The sequence below is a fragment of the Pinus tabuliformis genome, chromosome 4_1 (assembly GCF_031772625.1).
Source record: "Pinus tabuliformis cultivar Carrire ecotype Pingquan chromosome 4_1, CPIR1, whole genome shotgun sequence".
In the NCBI taxonomy this organism is placed as follows: Eukaryota; Viridiplantae; Streptophyta; class Pinopsida; order Pinales; family Pinaceae; genus Pinus; species Pinus tabuliformis.
This window is the reverse complement of record NC_142303.1, coordinates 40,091,534-40,113,146: the sequence shown is the minus strand read 5'-3', so window position 1 is coordinate 40,113,146 and position 21,613 is coordinate 40,091,534. Positions and strand designations below refer to the sequence as shown.

Genomic DNA, 21,613 nt, shown 5'->3' with positions numbered 1-21,613 from the left:
ACCTGGAATAACTTTCAGTGCTTGCAACCTTGCATGCCATTGAAGACAAAATGATATGAAAATGATAAGAAGCCCTTCAAGCTATACTAAGACGGGTATTTCAAAAGATGTGCTTCGTTTTCCATACCTTATCTCCAAAGAGTTGTGCATCAGATGGAGTCTTCATGTGGTCCTGATCTTCTATCATACCTTTGGTTCCTTGGTCTGCTTATATTCTTCCTCAGCTCCTTGAGAGTCCTCTAGCATGTCACCCTTCTTGTGTTTATTGAGAGACATATCTGCACAATTTCAGTGGGTAATGACTGTTGTGGGATGATGCCCTCAGAGGGAACATCTGCACAGTTTCAGTGGGTAATGATTGTTGCGGGATGATGCCCTGGGAGGGCACATATACACATTTTCAAGATGCAAGGTAGAATGAACAACTTGGGTATAAACTGTGCAGTTTTAGGATGCAAGGCATTGTTGCGAGATGAGGTCCTGGGAGGACACCTTTGCACAGTTTCAGGATGCAAGGTAGACAAGACAACTTAGGGACAAAAATACATAGTTTTTGGAGATGGTAGGTTCTGACTGAGGGAAGGACACTAGGGGAAACCCACTACGCAGTTTTAAATGCTAAGGGAGGTTGGGATTTATGTGCATTATGTAGTTAGTGTGTGAGATGAGTGTGAAACATGTCTGTTTAGTCTTTACTTACTAAGGTAAGTTAAGCTCTTAATTCCTTTATCAACCCGGGAAAGTACACTTAGAGGCACTCATCTAATGTATATAGATCTAGAAGGATCTAAGGTTCTAATGATAGCCTAGTGAAATGAAATTAACAATGCTCTCTTACAAGAGGTCCTTCCTTGTCTTTTCAAACACTTAAGCATCAATTTAGATGAAAACAAATCTAATGAAATTCTAATTGCCTAGGTAACAAAAAAATAGTATTAATGACTGGTTAAAAATCCTATCATTCCCTTACAAGAATCTTGCTCAATAGAATCCTTTCCAATCTTTGGATCATAACAATTCAAAGCAATTTCAACACCTAACTAATCCAAGCAACAAATAAGATAAGTAACGTTGCAAACCAATGACAATTGAATCCCTTACAAGAATCACTTATCTAATTGCAAATTGAATTTAACAATTACAAATCTGAATCACTTGGAAATCAAACCATGAACTATCTTTGAAATTAAAGCCAATAAGAAAATATCGAAATTATGCAACATCAAGCATATATATCAATCTTCAAGATTAGTATTGGTTGAGTCCTTTTACAAGGCTCTTTCACAACCAATGAAAATCCTTTCCAATTAACAACTTCAATAACATAACCTTTCATACAACACATAAAATAACCTCTGAATTTTAAATCTATCTATTCAAGTAGTAAAGAAACTTTAAGGAAGAGTATACCAGCATAGTGATGAGGGCCCTTCAACACTTCACAAGCACACTGTAAAACGATTCAGAAGAATATGGCTATTGGATCTGAAGGCATAAACTCGATAGTGAAGTCTGTATTAAGTCTATAGATTAAATACATAAACTGTACTTTCATGTCCAAAATCTAGCAGAAACATAGTTTTTCCTCCTAGGTTATTTATCACAAATCCTATAACAAAATAAGCTATTCCTACTCCATATTATCCTAACAGAATTCTATTAATTACATCCAAGAAGGTCGAAATTGGATCAGTTCCTTCATTTACAGAAAAAATCTCAAAATAGAAATTATTTTGTTCACAAAATCTGGAAATTTTGCGGAAGTGGCTGGGTTTGACCAGCGTTGACTGGACACCTATTTTCTTCAAATTTGAAAGTGGATAGGTAATCCACCATCCATGTACATTTAGCTTCATGCTCACAATATTCAAATTCTCCAACCTGTTATGCAACATGTCAAACCATGGAGCAATTACAGGAAGTTACAACTTCTTGTAATTTTCTAGAAAATGTCATTTTTAACACAATAATTTCAAAAATTAATTTCAAGCTAAAAATAATGATAATGAAATCATATCATTTACTTTCTAAGGATTATAGCTGGAATATGAAGGTTAGATGCTCAAAAATGATAATTAAAAGAGGATTTTTAAGTGAAATAGACAATCATAATTTGATACCAACAACGTCTATATGGTGAGAAAAACCCATTCTCACAAATCTTTTCCCCTTAAGCAAAAACAAATATTCCCTTTGCATGATGAGCAATAATCCCCTGCCAAAAAATGACACATGTTATAGAAAGATAAAAGCATGAATGACTCTTACGACCGAAGATGGAAGCTTGAGATAATCAACTTACCAAATAAGTGACTAAGGAATGAGTGATCATAGGATCCAAAATTTTGGAGGGTGTTGTATCCACTACAACACTTCGTGACACACTACTTGAATTCAATCTTCTCTCTCTTGGTTCATTTAGTGTAGGGCCTTGGTCGATCAAGGAGTATTGATTCATCGTATAGATTACTTTGGCTTCCCCGCTTACCTAATGGATAGACATGGTTTTCCTTGTACCAAATCAGTTGAACACAACATAAGACTTAGCGAGATCACAATGTTTCGAATTGGGAAGGGTAGTTTAGCTCCCGAGCTTAATATTTTCAGAGTATATTTTTTCATCTCTGGTGTTGGTCCGCCACCAGCAGGCCTAGATAGTACCCCAGAGGATTCACGCAAGAACAAAATCATTGCTCTACTGCCAACGAGCCTAGACAGTACCCAAGTGGACTTGCTTGCTTCACCTCACTACATAGGAAGCCTTTCTCTTCTTTTGCCTTTGTTATTTTTGAAAGAGAACTGTGCATAGGCACTTATTTATTTTTGGGGTGGAAGAGGGATCCCGGCTTATTGAGAGAAGGAGAGGTTTTTCCTTCAAAGAAGCATGTAAAGACCTCAGATTTAGGTTTTCACATTTATATTTTTCTCCTTCTCCAATTCTACTAGTTGGATAATCTTGAACACACCAAAGCATAAAACTGAGTATAGCCATGAAGTTCCCAGACTAGACATAGGCTCATGGTTGAACCAAATCTCTCCTTAGGGATGGATAGTATTTTCCACCAAGACTTCATCATCCAAAAGTTACAACCAAACAAAAGGAAGACAGACACGGGACTAACCAAGGGTTGTAGTGTCACAAGACTCTTTGAACGTCAGCCACATACACATTCAGGAGCCAAGACGTAGGTTCAGGCACAACAATTATTCACGTAGTGAAAAAAATGAAAAACTAAACAAGGAAGGAAACAAAGCAAAAAGAAAGAAGACACGGAACCATCAAACCAAAAATGAAAGACAAGACAACAAAATGACTAAGGAAAACATGTTGTAAAACCAAAATGAGACAACGAGGATGAACTATGGGGAACAACTGCAAGACGAGTGCAAGGAAAGGAAGAATAAGGCACAACTAATCCTACTCCTATCCTAATATCTAGACAGTCGGGGTTATGTGTAATGAAATTTCTAGTGAAGCCACCGTATTGTTTGGAATAATACTAAGAGGGGAGGTGAGTCAATATTTGCAAATCAATAAATTTTTCATTTCCATAATCAGATTTATATACGCTACGCTAGTGAAGGGAACTCACGTGTGCACGCAACTATTCTTAAGGAAACCAGCATATATCTATTGGACTTATGATTCAGTTAATTCATCGTATGTTGATATTTAATCAGTGCATCAGTACTTTATTAAACATTAAATAGTAACCATGTGTAGTAATAATAGAATAAACCATCACATGTAAGCAAAACACATGAACACCAAGATTTAAGGTGGAAACCTAATGTGGGAGAAAAACCACCTGATGTTATTGTCTCTGTATTCTTTTAATATAAATAATAATCTATTTACAATCTTTTACTGGTGTAGACTCATACTAGTACGTAAGCATCCACCTGCAGAAGCCTACAACCTTCTCTCATTCTCCAGCTTCTACTGGAAGGGAGCTACAACCCCCTAGCTCTTGTACCAGCTGATATGTTTACTAGTACATAGGCGCTGACCTACATAAGGCTCCAACCTTCACTCGTTCTCTAGCTGCTACTAGAAGGGAGCTCCAACCCCCTGATCAAATCACCAACCACTACTGGCAGGAAACTTCGACTTCCTCACTGAAGGCTCCAACGCTCAGTATCCTATAGGGACCACGTTTCATAAATTTTTATACTGGATACTCTTGGTACACAACAACACAATATGTAGGCCACGTTTAATCAAATTTTCACACTGGACCCATCAATAACATTGAATCTCAAAATCAATCACCTCTCCAATACATCTATCAAATACATTTGCATCAACCAATCACTAAAACTCAATCATCAATCTCTAATATATCTTAAAACTAGTCATCAATCTTTGAATCAACCATATCTGAATCAATCAATCACTAAAACCTCTGACATACTGAATCAAACAATCATTGAACCTCTGACAAAACTGAATCAATCATTCACTGAGACATCTGACATACATAATCAAATAATCACAAGTTAATCAATCATTCATTCAAAGTTAATCAAATTCAACCAATCAACTAGAATAGACAGATCATTGTAGCCATTACACAGATCTAAACCCTAAACACTGCATCAACAACCAAAACCAATTGTAATATCAAAAGCTCATATTTCAGAATGTATACACTCCTTTAAAGAAGCTAACCTGTGTGTATACACTACTTCCTTTAGCCCAACGTTTGTATACCTCTAAAGATACTGAATCATAAAAGCTCTAAACCACAACTGTACCAACCAGTAACAATCTGAAGATCTACTGTCAAATTACAAATATCTAAATAGACAACAACAAAAATCACCCTTCTCACTCAATCAATCAATCATACTCAATCTCCTTATGCATTCAATTCTACTTTCAGATCTAAGAAGACATCATTGACAACAACAGTAAAATAACAACCCGATCAGATAGATCAATCATCATGAACAACAAGGTTTTCTTTTTCATACGCTACTTGGAAGTGTCGAACCAACGTGTATACATGCCTTCACCAAGGTGAACCAGCTTACATATTTGCAGATAAAAACTTATAACTTCGCAACTATTCCAGTCTTCAGATATACCCATATCATAGCATTTAAAGCACAAAACATTAGTTAGCACTTAGATCTAGTCTATCCATTATCAAATCTCATAATCATAAGTCATTATGACCTTGATCCATCATTAGATCTTATCCATCATCAAACTCTCAGGTTCATACTTAGTCTAGATCAAGAAAAGCATCAGAAACCAATAACATGCATAATTTCTTTTGATCTAACAGTTCATAAGATATTCATTACTTGTGCACTTAGCCTTTCGATCTTCTCCTTATTATATACTTAGATCCTTTGTCAATACCTCGGACCAATACCTCGAACCAAAACCTTGATTTTCCATCCCATACGTGCTTTTCCTTGTATGAAAGTGTGTGCATACATATATGCTCCTTTTATTCTGTTAACCCACGTGTGTACGCTACTTGGACAAAGTGAACCAATGTATACTTCTTAAACCATTCTCTTTCTTCAATCTCTAGAGTCTGATCTGTAGTCCTTTGTTCTGTCATCCTATTCTTTTGTACCATTACTTTGTTCCCTCTGAATAGACCTGTTATAATGTGATTTTCCATTGTACATTACTTATGAACTCATTCCTTTGAACTGCCCTGCATTTTGTCAGATCTGTAAACACAATTTCCATGCATTCTGTCACAGCTAATATCTCTCCTGTAGATTCATCTAGTTACCATACACAAGTGAGTTGTTCTGCTACAAGTGGGTTGCCATCAAGTACAACACATGCATCATAATGCCAACACATAGTCATTCCCAACCTACTTCCACAATGATACGAATGATGTGCAACATAGAATAAAGATACTTGAAATTTTTTCACATGGGAAGGAAGGTCTTGCCTATGGGCAGAAAGACGTGTCACAACCACTACTTTTACCCAATGCACATGCTTACCTCTTTGATAGATACCACTTTTCAACAAACCTCGAAATCCTCTTGTAGGTGAGTCCTCGTTTACACCAAGCTTCTTAGAAAGTGCACGAAAGGATTGAAACTTGTTGCCTGCAACAAAGCTTGCCAAGTAAGATTGTTCTAGCCAATGAGTGATTGGATCATAGAATTCACGGTGGCTATTTGGAAAGCCTCGTGATGTTTGAGAGGATGAATTCTCAATTTTCCATATGTATCGGTCTCATATCCCTGGTTTTCCAAATCCTATGCCAAAGGTTGATTGGTTAGATGATCTTCCAATATTCAAAGATGAAAAGAAGGATGATGCTGCTCTCAATTTGGTTAAATTCCATATGCATGTACGCAGTCTTAAGGTTCATTTCCCTGAGGATTGTCTCATGAAGATGTTTATGACCACTTTAGAAGGAAAAGCATGGTCTTGGTATAAAAGTCTGGAAAATGGTTCAATATATTCTCTTGCTGATTTCCATGATGTGTTCTGTGAAATGTATAAAGAATGTTATCCTTCCTTGTTGCTGCTCAAAGATTGCTGTAGGCATTCTTTAAATCTTATTCAGTACTTGGAGGATTGTTATGGTGATGATGAATTTATGGATGAAGAAATTTTAGAGGCTCTTCATAACAATGCATTTCAGCACCGAGAAGAAAGTATAACCTCTCATGAAACGCATCATGAAGATCAGCAGGGGTTTATTTGTGAAAACCATGTTTCATCCTCTGATATTGATGTAGAGATGTAGCAGATTTGTCAGGCTTCAGATCATCATGAGTATGAAATCGATTGCAAATAGCAAGAAGAAGTGGGAGATAGCTTTTATGACCCTAAGGTAGAGGAAAAGCTTGTTCAATTTTGTAATTCCTTGCAGCAGCTTTCTTCTAATAACAATCATAATAGCGAGGAAAATTACATTGTTTGTGAGCATCATTCAGAAAGGCAGTTGGATAGCATATCAAATAAATTTGGTGTGGCTGAAGATAAGTTGTCTAAAGATATAGAAAGTTTTGAGAATCAGCAAACTAACCATGTGTTTTTTGACCCTATAGCTGAATACATTGAAAAGATTTACTGTTCAGGCGGCTTCCAGTTATATTTTCATGTTGAAGAACAGTTACACCTCATGCTGCCTCGGTTACTTCAGTATCTGGTTTATTTTTGTTTCAAACACAGCCAAAGGACTTAAATGTCAGATAAGATAAATGATTGGCTACATTGGAAATTTCACATTGATTGAGCTGAAAGAAGTCTGAAGTTGTTAGGGTAGGTAGGTAGGTAAATGAAAAATAAGCTCAAGGTCAACTGAGCATTTTTCAGTAGAAGTAGCTTTCTTTCTCCTACAGTCATGCTGGTCAAGCAAATTTCTGTTTGTCAAATAAATTTTATAAGGCACTAGAACTGCAGGTTCTTAGTGCACCACAAGGGCACACTATCCCAAGTGGAGCCATTGTTATCACTAAAAATTCTGTTGCCAAAAATTGCTCAGACTAGCTTAAGGACAAAGTGTTTTCGCAGCGCATAAATCCTTTAGCAGTTTCGCAGCGCAACATGCTTTAAGTGATTTCGTAGCGCATAATTCATATTTTTGCACTGGCTGCGCTACGAAATTGGGGATTTGTTTGAATCCATAGCAACTGTCATGCAAAATAGCTCTGGGCTGGATGCATTTTACAGGTGGCATGTTCTCAAGCTCCTGCATGTATGCTTGTCATCAGTTCTGAATCTGAAGGGAAGTCATCAGTTCTGAATCTGAAGGGAATATTACAGGTGAAGGAGTGTTTTGAGTGGGATGGTGAATTTTATGCTTTGCATCCACCACTGTTGCCAAGCAGAGACAAGGGAAAAGTCTGAAGTGTTGCAGCTGCAAAACAACCTAATCCCCAAAGGTGCAGATATAACAAGATACAGGGACTACTTTAAAGATCTTGGTAAGAATGAAAGGGTTGAAGTGATTGCACTGCCGAGTTCCTTAGTGCAGCGTTCTGTTTCTCAAGATGCACTAGATTTGTTGGTTTCTTTAGATGCTCTGAAGGCACCATCTCATCATAGGGGAAAGTATGAACCAACATTATATGGCAATTTGCTTGGGAGTCTTCCCCTTTCTTTGGAGGCATCAATGCTTGTCATTAAGTTTGGTCAGTGTGGGTTTCTTAGAGAGGGTGCAATAATTGGTTCATTGATGGATGCACGACCAATACCTATCATACAGCCATTTGGGCAACAATCTTTGTTCAATAAATATGTGGATAGCTATTATAATGATGCTAATGGATCTGTTGGTTCTTCATATCATACAAAGACACTTATGGCAAATTTTTGTGGAATTCTGTTTTGGCAACGGATTTTGAAGGACAAGCATCGATTGCAACGACTCATTCAAGTGGCTGGCAATGAGATCTTCACAACTCAGACACATGATTTTGCTTCAATTGCTCCTAGGCTTGAGCAGGAGTGGTCTTCTTTCCACCATTCGGTGCCGTCATCACTTCATGCTATTGCTGAGACATGCCCAAGTTTCTCTGCATTTTGGAAGGTCCACCATTGTATTACAATGATTATGATTTCAAGCACACATGCTTTCTCTCTCCAGGACAACTTGAAGCAAACTTGAGTTTTGCCGTTGGCACTGAACTAGCAGATGATATTGTTACAAATGTTTGTATTCAGGCTTCATATGTTGACTCAGGGTCCTTGAATATTTCAAGTATAAGAAATGGGAGCACCCAAAAGAAGTTGATGAAGTTTCGGTTAAATATGAGGCGAGACTGGAGGACGGAACTGCTGTATCAAAATCAGAGGAGGGTGTGGAGTTTTATGTGAAGGATGGATATTTCTGTCCAGCTTTTGCCATAGCTGTCAAAATAATGAAGAAGGGAGAAAAAGTATTGTTGACAGTAAAGCCTCAGTATGGTTTTGGACATCAAGGACGTGAAACAATTGGAAATGATGTAGCCGCGCCACCAAATGCAACATTGTTTGTGAATCTTGAGCTTGTGTCTTGGAAGGTTGTCGATGAAGTTACTGATGATAAGAAAGTGCTGAAGAAAATCCTGAAGCAAGGAGAAGGTTATGAATGATCTAATGACGGGGCAGTGGTCAAAGTGAAATACACGAGGAAGTTAGAGGATGGCACCATATTTGAGGAAAAGGGATCTGATGAAGAACCATTCGAGTTTATGGCTGGAGAAGAAGTAGTCGAAGCCCTTGAAGGTCACTTGTAATCTCAACAATGCAGCTTGTAAACTCAAATTGAAAGACTATACACAAGCAGAAAAATTATGTACAAAGGTTTTGGAGATTGAATCGCAAAACGTTAAGGCTTTATATAGAAGAGCACAAGCATATATTCAGACAGCAGATTTGGAGCTCGCAGAGCTGGACATAAAGAAAGCACTCGAGATTGACCCCAACAACAGGGATGTGAAGCTCGAGTATAGGGCTCTTATAGAGAAACTCTAGAGTACAATAGCAAGTAAATAAAAAAAACGCATTATTCCTGTGCTCGATTTTCTGATAACAAAAGGTATCAAGGACGGTGATTCAAATGCCTCCGGTGAAATTAGTGGTGCTTTCGAAACCTACTTTTCAGTAGCTAAGCGAATAGGTTTATACCTGGCACACATATGTCAACAACAGACAATTGATCACTTGGTAAATGAGCTTTCACAAAGAATGCTTGAGGATCACAAGGAATAAGTGAAGAGGCCAAATGATGGTGAGGATCTGATTGCCACAAGGCCGTCGTTATTGGTGACACCGGGGACCCATTAAGATATACATCGGACCACCTCTAAACATTCTTTGGTGATTAAAGGTCTTATTGAAGATCTCAAGGCGATGATGTCAGCTCCACCGTTGTCTGAGGTTCTTCAGGCTCTTTATGATGATAAGAGCGTTTCTCAGGATAAAAATGCTTGTATGAGTGTGAATTTCTCTCATGAAGTAGAAGCTACGACAAACAATGGTTTTGATCAGCCTAGTCTACCAGCAGTCCCTTCCAGTGGTAATGTAACGCAGCTTAGTGTGGTTGGGAGAGGTGTGAAACGTGCAACACCGGTTCCAGTTGATGTCTCAGAACCAGAACCACCCGCCTACGCCTAAAAGATTATTTCCTTTGTCTTCAAGGGAGAATACACTTATTGTTTCAAATGCACAGCTTGTAAAAAGATCGACAAGACCTACTAATTTAGGATTAAACTCACTGCTTCATCCCTCTTTAATGGATTTTACAGTTTCTAAGCCAGAGTTTTTAAAAGATTTTTTAGAATATCAGAAGTTAGCGGTTTGTCGGTTACCAACTCTCTATTTCAATGAAACTGCAGTAGTTGAATGTTCTCAAAGTTTTTCTGCGACTGATGATGGTTCCCCTTCAGAAAAGACAATAATAACAAATGAGTATCTTGTAAAAAAGATGGATTTTCCTATATCAAATGTTGGAGATGCATTAAAGCCTGAGATGTCCTCTATTTCTGGCAATTTAAGGAGCACTCAAAAGGTTTGTAAGTTGGACAGATGCAGCAGTTGTAAAATGGATGTGGATTTTTCAAGGAAAGAATCAACGAAAGTTGAAGTATCCTCTGCTTTTAGTTGCAAGGGAATTTCTGTTGAAGAAACAAACACTCAAGTTTCGTTAGAATCTGTGTCGTCTCATATGGCAGACACTGCAGAAAAAGGTTTGACATCCATGAGATTTTCTCAATCTTAACAAGTAAAGTGTTCTGAGATGGTGCACAATAAGCTGCAAAACTTCTTGGAAGAATTTGAAACAAGATTTTAAGTCTGAACTGAAGGAGAGGGAAATCAAAAATAATGGTGACTGCAAATTCCACTGGTAATATTCAGTTGATAAAGATTTTGGGTTGAAGCTATGTTTTTTAAATTACACAGCAGTTTCGTAGCGCGCTACGAAACTGCTGTAGGTGGTGATTTTAAACGCAGAGCAGCTATTGTGATACTGTGAGCAGGAATTTTGAAAGAGAGACACCTGCCCATCAATACAACCTACAGCACATCAGAAACATGGCAGTGTTCCATACCTGGGGTTATTAAAGAGCTGGGAACATGCTGCTGCATTTTCGAAGAGTGGTGGAAGACAAAGACCGGGAAAACAGGGGACTTATCTTGATGATTAATGAACCATCAAACGCATCCAGTATCCAAAGCCAGCTTGTTCATTGCATTCTCCTCCAAGATATCTCGACCAAAACAGAAAGAAGACATGTGTCAAGAATCAAGAAGGAATCATGCTACGAGGAGGACAGATTTTGAGTTTTGATTAAATTAGGACTCTATGTAATTACAGTTCAGCACTTATGTATTTAATGAATTAGTTAAACAGTAGATAGGAGTAGTTAATAGCAGTCTTCGAGCTCCCCTCATGCTGGAGGAGGAGGCTCAAGATGGTTAAGAATGTATTCCTATATATAGATCAGATTTGGATGTAATAGGGGTTGGATGTTTTGATAAAAGACAAGACTATTTTGGTTTATGTATAGCAGATTTCAGTAATGCAAATGACTGTTGTTTCTTCTCAGGATTCACAATAGATCTAATGGTTCAAATGTATGATGGTTTATTCTCTTTAGTGTTCTTTTACAGTTTTGTTACTGCATAATCACTCAGAACTCATGTGTCATGCTCTGACTTCCTGTATGCCTTGGCAAACTGTGTTTTATGTAAGTTATGTTTGAACATTAGATGTAAAGTGCCCTGATTTCTATGAAAGGATAGTGTTTTTTGTTTGCTGAGATGTGTGAGACTCCATAAGCCCAATGGGAATCACTTTGATATTTGTCCAGCCAGCTTATTTTTCATGTGTCTTATAAGAGTTAGCCATCTTGTTCAATATTAATAACCTGTGAGAGAGCCCTCTCAGACTAAGGAGGCTAAGCCTTAGCTAAAAGCCTGGTTTGAAACAGTTACACAGAGTCTTGCTGATTGGCAGCCTTCAGTGCTTGATTTTGTGATAACATTTTGGTGCGTCTGCCGGGAGTCTGAAGATTATTCATTCCCGAAATCATGAAGCTGAACTTCTGAAGGTAGCAGGAGCTCAGAAGGTTTCTGAGGCTGCAAAACTACCTTGGCGACTCCACACATCAAATAACAAATTAGAAGGTGACTCCACTGCTAGAAGATCAGTAGCTTGATGAAGTTTCAAGATGGATTCTACTGCAAGAATGAATGCCAGGTATGCTCCTATGGATCGGTCTCATATCCCTGGTTTTCCAAATCCTATGCCAAAGGTTGATTGGTTAGATGATCTTCCAATATTCAAAGATGAAAAGAAGGATGATGCTGCTCTCAATTTGGTTAAATTCCATATGCATGTACGCAGTCTTAAGGTTCATTTCCCTGAGGATTGTCTCATGAAGATGTTTATGACCACTTTAGAAGGAAAAGCATGGTCTTGGTATAAAAGTCTGGAAAATGGTTCAATATATTCTCTTGCTGATTTCCATGATGTGTTCTGTGAAATGTATAAAGAATGTTATCCTTCCTTGTTGCTGCTCAAAGATTGCTGTAGGCATTCTTTAAATCTTATTCAGTACTTGGAGGATTGTTATGGTGATGATGAATTTATGGATGAAGAAATTTTAGAGGCTCTTCATAACAATGCATTTCAGCACCGAGAAGAAAGTATAACATCTCATGAAACGCAACATGAAGATCAACAAGGGTTTATTTGTGAAAACCATGTTTCATCCTTTGATATTGATGTAGAGATGTAGCAGATTTGGCAGGCTTCAGATCATCATGAGTATGAAATCGATTGCAAACAGCAAGAAGAAGTGGGAGATAGCTTTTATGACCCTAAGGCAGAGGAAAAGCTTGTTCAATTTTGTAATTCCTTGCAGCAGCTTTCTTCAAATAACAATCATAATAGCGAGGAAAATTACATTGTTTGTGAGCATCATTCAGAAAGGCAGTTGGATAGCATATCAAATAAATTTGGTGTGGCTGAAGATAAGTTGTCTAAAGATACAGAAAGTTTTGAGAATCAGCAAACTAACCATGTGTTTTTTGACCCTATAGCTGAATACATGGAAAAGATTTACTGTTCAGGCGGCTTCCAGTTATATTTTCATGTTGAAGAACAGTTACACCTCATGCTGCCTCGGTTACTTCAGTATCTGGTTTATTTTTGTTTCAAGCACAGCCAAAGGACTCAAATGTCAGATAAGATAAATGATTGGCTACATTGGAAATTTCACATTGATTGAGCTGAAAGAAGTTTGAAGTTGTTAGGGTAGGTAGGTAGGTAAATGCAAAATAAGCTCAAGGTCAACTGAGCATTTTTCAGTAGAAGTAGCTTTCTTTCTCCTACAGTCATGCTGGTCAAGCAAATTTCTATTTGTCAAATAAATTTTATAAGGCACTGGAACTGCAGGTTCTTAGTGCACCACAAGGGCACACTATCCCAAGTGGAGCCACTGTTATCACTGAAAATTCTGTTGCCAAAAATTGCTCAGACTAGCTTAAGGACAAAGTGTTTTCGCAGCGCATAAATCCTTTAGCAGTTTCGCAGCGCAACATGCTTTAAGTGATTTCGTAGCGCATAATTCATATTTTTGCACTGGCTGCGCTACGAAATTGGGGATTTGTTTGAATCCATAGCAACTGTCATGCAAAATAGCTCTGGGCTGGATGCATTTTACAGGTGGCATGTTCTCAAGCTCCTGCATGTATGCTTGTCATCAGTTCTGAATCTGAAGGGAAGTCATCAGTTCTGAATCTGAAGGGAATATTACAGGTGAAGGAGTGTTTTGAGTGGGATGGTGACTTTTATGCTTTTCATCCACCACTGTTGCCAAGCAGAGACAAGGGAAAAGTCTGAAGTGTTGCAGCTGCAAAACAACCTAATCCCCAAAGGTGCAGATATAACAAGATACAGGGACTACTTTAAAGATCTTGGTAAGAATGAAAGGGTTGAAGTGATTGCACTGCCGAGTTCCTTAGTGCAGCGTTCTGTTTCTCAAGATGCACTAGATTTGTTGGTTTCTTTAGATGCTCTGAAGGCACCATCTCATCATAGGGGAAAGTATGAACCAACATTATATGGCAATTTGCTTGGGAGTCTTCCCCTTTCTTTGGAGGCATCAATGCTTGTCATTAAGTTTGGTCAGTGTGGGTTTCTTAGAGAGGGTGCAATAATTGGTTCATTGATGGATGCACGACCAATGCCTATCATACAGCCATTTGGGCAGCAATCTTTGTTCAATAAATATGTGGATAGCTATTATAATGATGCTAATGGATCCGTTGGTTCTTCATATCATACAAAGACACTTATGGCAAATTTTTGTGCAATTCTGTTTTGGCAACGGATTTTGAAGGACAAGCATCGATTGCAACGACTCATTCAAGTGGCTAGCAATGAGATCTTCACAACTCAGACACATGATTTTGCTTCAATTGCTCCTAGGATTGAGTAGGAGTGGTCTTCTTTCCACCATTCGGTGCGGTCATCACTTCATGCTATTGCTGAGACATGCCCAAGTTTCTCTGCATTTTGGAAGGTCCACCATTGTATTACAATGATTATGATTTCAAGCACACATGCTTTCTCTCTCCAGGACAACTTGAAGCAAACATGAGTTTTGTCGTTGGCACTGAACTAGCAGATGATATTGTTACAGATGTTTGTATTCAAGCTTCATATGTTGACTCAGGGTCCTTGAATATTTCAAGTATAAGAAATGGGAACACCCAAAAGAAGCTGATGAAGTTTCGGTTAAATATGAGGCTAGACTGGAGGATGGAACTGCTGTATCAAAATCAAAGGAGGGTGTGGAGTTTTATGTGAAGGATGGATATTTCTGTCCAGCTTTTGCCATAGCTATCAAAACAATGAAGAAGGGAGAAAAATTATTGTTGACAGTAAAGCCTCAGTATGGTTTTGGACATCAAGGACATGAAACAATTGGAAATGATGTAGCCGCGCCACCAAATGCAACATTGTTTGTGAATCTTGAGCTTGTGTCTTGGAAGGTTGTCGATGAAGTTACTGATGATAAGAAAGTGCTGAAGAAAATCCTGAAGCAAGGAGAAGGTTATGAACGATCTAATGATGGGGCAGTGTTCAAAGTGAACTACACGGGGAAGTTAGAGGATGGCACCATATTTGAGGAAAAGGGATCTGATGAAGAACCATTCGAGTTTATGGCTGGAGAAGAAGCAGTCGAAGCCCTTGAAGGTCACTTGTAATCTCAACAATGCAGCTTGTAAACTCAAATTGAAAGACTATACACAAGCAGAAAAATTATGTACAAAGGTTTTGGAGATTGAATCGCAAAACGTTAAGGCTTTATATAGAAGAGCACAAGCATATATTCAGACAGCAGATTTGGAGCTCGCAGAGCTGGACATAAAGAAAGCACTCGAGATTGACCCCAACAACAGGGATGTGAAGCTCGAGTATAGGGCTCTTATAGAGAAACTATGGAGTACAATAGCAAGTAAATAAAAAAAATGCATTATTCTTGTGCTCGATTTTCTGATAACAAAAGGTATCAAGGACGGTGATTCAAATGCCTCCGGTGAAATTAGTGGTGCTTTCGAAACCTACTTTTCAGTAGCTAAGCGAATAGGTTTATACCTGGCACACATATGTCAACAACAGACAATTGATCACTTGGTAAATGAGGTTTCACAAAGAATGCTTGAGGATCACAGGGAATAAGTGAAGAGGCCAAATGATGGTGAGGATCTGATTGCCACAAGGCCGCCGTTATTGGTGACACCAGGGACCCATTAAGATATACATCGGGGCCACCTCTAAACATTCTTTGGTGTTTAAAGGTCTTATTGAAGATCTCAAGGCGATGATGTCAGCTCCACCGTTGTCTGAGGTTCTTCAGGCTCTTTATGATGATAAGAGCGTTTCTCAGGATAAAAATGCTTGTATGAGTGTGAATTTCTCTCATGAAGTAGAAGCTACGACAAACAATGGTTTTGATCAGCCTAGTCTACCAGCAGTCCCTTCCAGTGGTAATGTAACACAGGTTAGTGTGGTTGGGAGAGGTGTGAAACGTGCAACACCGGTTCCAGTTGATGTCTCAGAACCAGAACCACCCGCCTACGCCTAAAAGATTATTTCCTTTGTCTTCAAGGGAGAATACACTTATTGTTTCAAATGCACAGCTTGTAAAAAGATTGACAAGACCTACTAATTTAGGATTAAACTCACTGCTTCATCCCTCTTTAATGGATTTTACAGTTTCTAAGCCAGAGTTTTTAAAAGATTTGTCAGAATATCAGAAGTTAGCGGTTTGTCGGTTACCAACTCTCTATTTCAATGAAACTGCAGTAGTTGAATGTTCTCAAAGTTTTTCTGCGACTGATGATGGTTCCCCTTCAGAAAAGACAATAATAACAAATGAGTATCTTGTAAAAAAGATGGAGTTTCCTATATCAAATGTTGGAGATGCATCAAAGCCTGAGATGTCCTCTATTTCTGGCAATTTAAGGAGCACTCAAAAGGTTTGTAAGTTGGACAGATGCAGTAGTTGTAAAATGGATGTGGATTTTTCAAGGAAAGAATCAACGAAAGTTGAAGTATCCTCTGCTTTTAGTTGCAAGGGAATTTCTGTTGAAGAAACAAACACTCAAGTTTCGTTAGAATCTGTGTCGTCTCATATGGCAGACACTGCAGAAAAAGGTTTGACATCCATGAGATTTTCTCAATCTTAACAAGTAAAGTGTTCTGAGATGGTGCACAATAAGCTGCAAAACTTCTTGGAAGAATTTGAAACAGGATTTTAAGTCTGAACTGAAGGAGAGGGAAATCAAAAATAATGGTGACTGCAAATTCCACTGGTAATGTTCAGTTGATAAAGATTTTGGGTTGAAGCTATGTTTTTTAAATTACAAAGCAGTTTCGTAGCGTGCTACGAAACTGCTGTAGGTGGTGATTTTAAACGCAGAGCAGCTATTGTGATACTGTGAGCGGGAATTTTGAAAGAGAGACACCTGCCCATCAATACAACCTACAACACATCAGAAACATGGCAGCGTTCCATACCTGGGGTTATTAAAGAGCTGGGAACATGCTGCTGCATTTTCGAAGAGTGGTGGAAGACAAAGACCAGGAAAACAGGGGACTTATCTTGACGATTAATGAACCATCAAACGCATCCAGTATCCAAATCCAGCTTGTTCATTGCATTCTCCTCCAAGATATCTGGACCAAAACAGAAAGAAGACATGTGTCAAGAATCAAGAAGGAATCATGCTACGAGGAGGACAGATTTTGAGTTTTGATTAAATTAGGACTCTATGTAATTACAGTTCAGCACTTATGTATTTAATGAATTAGTTAAACAGTAGATAGGAGTAGTTAATAGCAGTCTTCGAGCTCCCCTCATGCTGGAGGAGGAGGCTCAAGATGGTTAAGAATGCATTCCTATATATAGATCAGATTGGGATGTAATAGGGGTTGGATGTTTTGATAAAAGACAAGACTATTTTGGTTTATGTATATCAGATTTCAGTAATGCAAATGACTGTTGTTTCTTCTCAGGATTCACAATAGATCTAATGGTTCAAATGTATGATGGTTTATTCTCTTTAGTGTTCTTTTACAGTTTTGTTACTGCATAATCACTCAGAACTCATGTGTCATGCTCTGACTTCCTGTATGCCTTGGCAAACTGTGTTTTATGTAAGTTATGTTTGAACATTAGATGTAAAGTGCCCTGATTTCTATGAAAGGATAGTGTTTTTTGTTTGCTGAGATGTGTGAGACTCCATAAGCCCAATGGGAATCACTTTGATATTTGTCCATCCAGCTTATTTTTCATGTGTCTTATAAGAGTTAGCCATCTTGTTCAATATTAATAACCTGTGAGAGAGCCCTCTTAGACTAAGGAGGCTAAGCCTTAGTTAAAAGCCTGGTTTGAAACATTTACACAGAGTCTTGCTGATTGGCAGCCTTCAGTGCTTGATTTTGTGATAACATTTTGGTGCGTCTACCGGGAGTCTGAAGATTATTCATTCCCAAAATCATGAAGCTGAACTTCTGAAGGTAGCAGGAGATCAGAAGGTTTTTGAGGCTGCAAAACTACCTTGGCGACTCCACACATCAAATAACAAATTAGAAGGTGACTCCATTGCTAGAAGATCAGTAGCTTGATGAAGTTTCAAGATGGATTCCACTGCAAGAATGAATGCCAGGTATGCTCCTATGGATCGGTCTCATATCCCTGGTTTTCCAAATCCTATGCCAAAGGTTGATTGGTTAGATGATCTTCCAATATTCAAAGATGAAAAGAAGGATGATGCTGTTCTCAATTTGGTTAAATTCCATATGCATGTACGCAGTCTTAAGGTTCATTTCCCTGAGGATTGTCTCATGAAGATGTTTATGACCACTTTAGAAGGAAAAGCATGGTCTTGGTATAAAAGTCTGGAAAATGGTTCAATATATTCTCTTGCTGATTTCCATGATGTGTTCTGTGAAATGTATAAAAAATGTTATCCTTCCTTGTTGCTGCTCAAAGATTGCTGTAGGCATTCTTTAAATCTTATTCAGTACTTGGAGGATTGTTATGGTGATGATGAATTTATGGATGAAGAAATTTTTGAGGCTCTTCATAACAATGCATTTCAGCACCGAGAAGAAAGTATAACCTCTCATGAAACGCAGCATGAAGATCAGCAGGGGTTTATTTGTGAAAACCATGTTTCATCCTTTGATATTGATGTAGAGATGCAGCAGATTTGTCAGGCTTCAGATCATCATGAGTATGAAATCGATTGCAAACAGCAAGAAGAAGTGGGAGATAGCTTTTATGACCCTAAGGCAGAGGAAAAGCTTGTTCAATTTTGTAATTCCTTGCAGCGTCTTTCTTCAAATAACAATCATAATAGCGAGGAAAATTACATTGTTTGTGAGCATCATTCAGAAAGGCAGTTGGATAGCATATCAAATAAATTTGGTGTGGCTGAAGATAAGTTGTCTAAAGATACAGAAAGTTTTGAGAATCAGCAAACTAACCATGTGTTTTTTGACCCTATAGCTGAATACATGGAAAAGATTTACTGTTCAGGCGGCTTCCAGTTATATTTTCATGTTGAAGAACAGTTACACCTCATGTTGCCTCGGTTACTTCAGTATCTGGTTTATTTTTGTTTCAAACACAGCCAAAGGACTCAAATGTCAGATAAGATAAATGATTGGCTACATTGGAAATTTCACATTGATTGAGCTGAAAGAAGTCTGAAGTTGTTAGGGTAGGTAGGTAGGTAAATGCAAAATAAGCTCAAGGTCAACTGAGCATTTTTCAGTAGAAGTAGCTTTCTTTCTCCTACAGTCATGCTGGTCAAGCAAATTTCTGTTTGTCAAATAAATTTTATAAGGCACTAGAACTGCAGGTTCTTAGTGCACCACAAGGGCACACTATCCCAAGTGGAGCCAATGTTATCACTGAAAATTCTGTTGCCAAAAATTGCTCAGACTAGCTTAAGGACAAAGTGTTTTCGCAGCGCATAAATCCTTTAGCAGTTTCGCAGCGCAACATGCTTTAAGTGATTTCGTAGCGCATAATTCATATTTTTGCACTGGCTGCGCTATGAAGTTGGGGATTTGTTTGAATCCATAGCAACTGTCATGCAAAATAGCTCTGGGGTGGATGCATTTTACAGGTGGCATGTTCTCAAGCTCCTGCATGTATGCTTGTCATCAGTTCTGAATCTGAAGGGAAGTCATCAGTTCTGAATCTGAAGGGAATATTACAGGTGAAGGAGTGTTTTGAGTGGGATGGTGACTTTTATGCTTTGCATCCACCACTGTTGCCAAGCAGAGACAAGGGAAAAGTCTGAAGTGTTGCAGCTGCAAAACAACCTAATCCCCAAAGGTGCAGATATAACAAGATACATGGACTACTTTAAAGATCTTGGTAAGAATGAAAGGGTTGAAGTGATTGCACTGCCGAGTTCCTTAGTGCAGCGTTCTGTTTCTCAAGATGCACTAGATTTGTTGGTTTCTTTAGATGCTCTGAAGGCACCATCTCATCATAGGGGAAAGTATGAACCAACATTATATGGCAATTTGCTTGGGAGTCTTCCCCTTTCTTTGGAGGCATCAATGCTTGTCATTAAGTTTGGTCAGTGTGGGTTTCTTAGAGAGGGTGCAATAATTGGTTCATTGATGGATGCACGACCAATGCCTATCATACAACCATTTGGGCAGCAATCTTTGTTCAATAAATATGTGGATAGCTATTATAATGATGCTAATGGATCTGTTGGTTCTTCATATCATACAAAGACACTTATGGCAAATTTTTGTGCAATTCTGTTTTGGCAACAGATTTTGAAGGACAAGCATCGATTGCAACGACTCATTCAAGTGGCTGGTAATGAGATCTTCACAACTCAGACACATGATTTTGCTTCAATTGCTCCTAGGCTTGAGCAGGAGTGGTCTTCTTTCCACCATTCGGTGCCGTCATCACTTCATGCTATTGCTGAGACATGCCCAAGCTTCTCTGCATTTTGGAAGGTCCACCATTGTATTACAATGATTATGATTTCAAGCACACATGCTTTCTCTCTCTAGGACAACTTGAAGCAAACTTGAGTTTTGCCGTTGGCACTGAACTAGCAGATGATATTGTTACAGATGTTTGTATTCAGGCTTCATATGTTGACTCAGGGTCCTTGAATATTTCAAGTATAAGAAATGGGAGCACCCAAAAGAAGCTGATGAAGTTTCGGTTAAATATGAGGCTAGACTGGAGGACGGAACTGTTGTATCAAAATCAGAGGAGGGTGTGGAGTTTTATGTGAAGGATGGATATTTCTGTCCAGCTTTTGCCATAGCTGTCAAAACAATGAAGAAGGGAGAAAAAGTATTGTTGACAGTAAAGCCTCAGTATGGTTTTGGACATCAAGGACGTGAAACAATTGGAAATGATGTAGCCGCGCCACCAAATGCAACATTGTTTGTGAATCTTGAGCTTGTGTCTTGGAAGGTTGTCGATGAAGTTACTGATGATAAGAAAGTGTTGAAGAAAATCCTGAAGCAAGGAGAAGGTTATGAACGATCTAATGACGGGGCAGTGGTCAAAGTGAAATACACGGGGAAGTTAGAGGATGGCACCATATTTGAGGAAACGGGATCTGATGAAGAACCATTCGAGTTTATGGCTGGAGAAGAAGCAGTCGAAGCCCTTGAAGGTCACTTGTAATCTCAACAATGCAGCTTGTAAACTCAAATTGAAAGACTATACACAAGCAGAAAAATTATGTACAAAGGTTTTGGAGATTGAATCGCAAAACGTTAAGGCTTTATATAGAAGAGCACAAGCATATATTCAGACAGCAGATTTGGAGCTCGCAGAGCTGGACATAAAGAAAGCACTCGAGATTGACCCCAAAAATAGGGATGTGAAGCTCGAGTATAGGGCTCTTATAGAGAAACTCTGGAGTACAATAGCAAGTAAATAAAAAAAACGCATTATTCCTGTGCTCGATTTTCTGATAACAAAAGGTATCAAGGACGGTGATTCAAATGCCTCCGGTGAAATTAGTGGTGCTTTCGAAACCTACTTTTCAGTAGCTAAGTGAATAGGTTTATACCTGGCACACATATGTCAACAACAGACAATTGATCACTTG

The 21,613-nt window shown here is 38.5% G+C and overlaps 2 pseudogenes; both read left to right on the top strand.

Moving 5' to 3' along the window:
- Positions 1-7,784: 7,784 nt before the first annotated feature.
- LOC149174079 (70 kDa peptidyl-prolyl isomerase-like) lies at positions 7,785-16,080 on the top strand (annotated as a pseudogene).
- Positions 16,081-19,868: 3,788 nt separating this feature from the next.
- LOC149174078 (70 kDa peptidyl-prolyl isomerase pseudogene) lies at positions 19,869-21,265 on the top strand (annotated as a pseudogene).
- The last annotated feature ends 348 nt before the right edge of the window (positions 21,266-21,613 follow it).